The sequence below is a fragment of the Prionailurus bengalensis genome, chromosome D1 (assembly GCF_016509475.1).
Source record: "Prionailurus bengalensis isolate Pbe53 chromosome D1, Fcat_Pben_1.1_paternal_pri, whole genome shotgun sequence".
Lineage (NCBI taxonomy): Eukaryota > Metazoa > Chordata > Mammalia > Carnivora > Felidae > Prionailurus > Prionailurus bengalensis.
In genome coordinates this window covers 83,438,400-83,440,379 of record NC_057346.1, presented here as the reverse complement: position 1 = coordinate 83,440,379, position 1,980 = coordinate 83,438,400, and the positions used below count along the sequence as shown (strand labels likewise).

General features: G+C 40.9%; 1 pseudogene; it reads left to right on the top strand.

The window, feature by feature from the left end:
* The first annotated feature begins 219 nt into the window (after positions 1 to 219).
* LOC122483652 lies at positions 220 to 681 on the top strand (annotated as a pseudogene).
* Positions 682 to 1,980: the final 1,299 nt, after the last annotated feature.

Genomic DNA, 1,980 nt, shown 5'->3' with positions numbered 1-1,980 from the left:
AGCAAAATATAAAGTACAAGGATAAAAAGGCATGACCCCTACATATACATATATATGCATATTGATACATACATGTATATGATATATATGTATATGTATGCACATACATACAGTGCACACTTGCCATTTTAAATACATATATAGTAGTATGCAGAAGAGGCAGTTACACAATTTGGGAAAGAAATTCATGGAAGGCCTCTCTCGGGTCCTCGTTTCCAAGATGACCAAGAAAAGAAAGAACAATGGTCATGCCAAAAAAGGCCGCAGCCACATGCAGCCTTCTGGCTGCACCAACTGCATCCATTGCGTGCCCAAGGACAACGCCATTAAAAAGTTCGTTATCTGGAACATAGTAGAGGACGTCGCGTGGTCAGGGACATTTCCGAAGCGAGTGTTTTCGACGCCTATGTGCTTCCTAAGCTGTATGCGAAACTACATTACTGGGTGAGTTGTTCCGTTCACAGCAAGATAGTCAAGAATTGCTCTCGTAAAGCACGGGAAGGACGGAACACCGCCACCCTGATTTAGACCTGCGGGTGTTGCCCCACGACCTCCACCAAAGCCCATGTAAAGAGCTAAGTCCTTAAGGATTGAAGAAAAACTGTTCTCTGGAAAAATAAAAGAAAACAGAGATTATACTTAAAAAAAACAACAACAAAAAAAAAAGAAATTCAAGGAAGGCTTCCCTGAGGATTAACACCTAAGTGATAAATGATGATGTGGTAGTAGCTACCCTTCAAGATGGCCCCCAAATGATCTTCATCTCCTGGTGTTCACATCCTTGTGTAGTGTCTTCCCACAGTGAAGCAGGGCAGACCTGCATGACCAAGAGAGGACTGCAGTAAAAATGTTCTCTAACTTCCAATGCTAGAAAGCAAAAGGCTTTGCACCTTCAGACTTGGTCTCTTGGATTATTTGCTCTAGGAAAGCCAGCCCCCATGCTATGAAGACTCTCAAGCAGCCCTAAGCAGCGGCCCATGTAGAAGGGCCACCTGCCAACAGCCAGCCCCAACGTGCCAGCCATGTGATTGTGCCACTTTGAAAATAATCCTCCAGTACAGTTAAGTCTTCAAATGGCTCCAGCTGACACCTGACAGCAACTCTTGAAAGACCCAAAGCAGACTTGCCCAACTAACCCACTTCCAAATTCCTGCAGAGACACTCTGAATAATAATAAATATTTATCATTGCTTTAAGTTATTAAGTCTTGGGGCAATATATTACACAATAATAGAAGACTAATATAGTTGGGCAGGCTTAGGCAGGTGAAGGTCATGGGAGTTTGGGGAAGAAGGAAAATGGAAGGTGTTCTATGAAAAACAGAAACAACAAAAGATCTGAATGTCAGGAGCTAAAAATGAAACTCTAGTGCAAGAGAGTTAATCTTAGGGTAGAAAAGTTTTTTTGTTGTTGTCGTTGTGGGTTTTTTCTAATGTGGTTGGAGAGGTAGCCAGAGCCAAGACATGAAGTGTTTTATTAGTTAATAAATTTGAAGTGGATCCCAACAAAGATTCTCAACAGTGGACTCTCCGTCTCTAGGTTCAGCTGAATTTACAGAGTTAAAATCTTTGTGGGAATAGCCTTCAAATATGCTTTTTAATAACATCGTCAGCTGATTCTCAAGTCCATGCAAATTTAAGAATGTGGTGACAAATGAAGAGCAATTGACAACTTTTTAAGAAAAAAAGAACTTAGTCAAAACTGAGTTTCAGATGGACCATGGCAGCTATGTGGTGAGTGGATTGGAGAGGGACAGACTGTTCACTGGCAGGCAGTTAAAACAGTTTTCACAGGGAAAGCTGCTTGCTTTCCAATCAACCTAGCTGAAATCTTATGTCTGATATCTGCTTATTATCCAGGACATCAAATTCAGACCTAATCTGGCCTTTAAAATCTAGCAATAGACCATACTATCTAATAATAGCTAATGTTTAGTGTACATTTATTATCTGCCAGGCATGTTAAGAAGCACTTTTATAA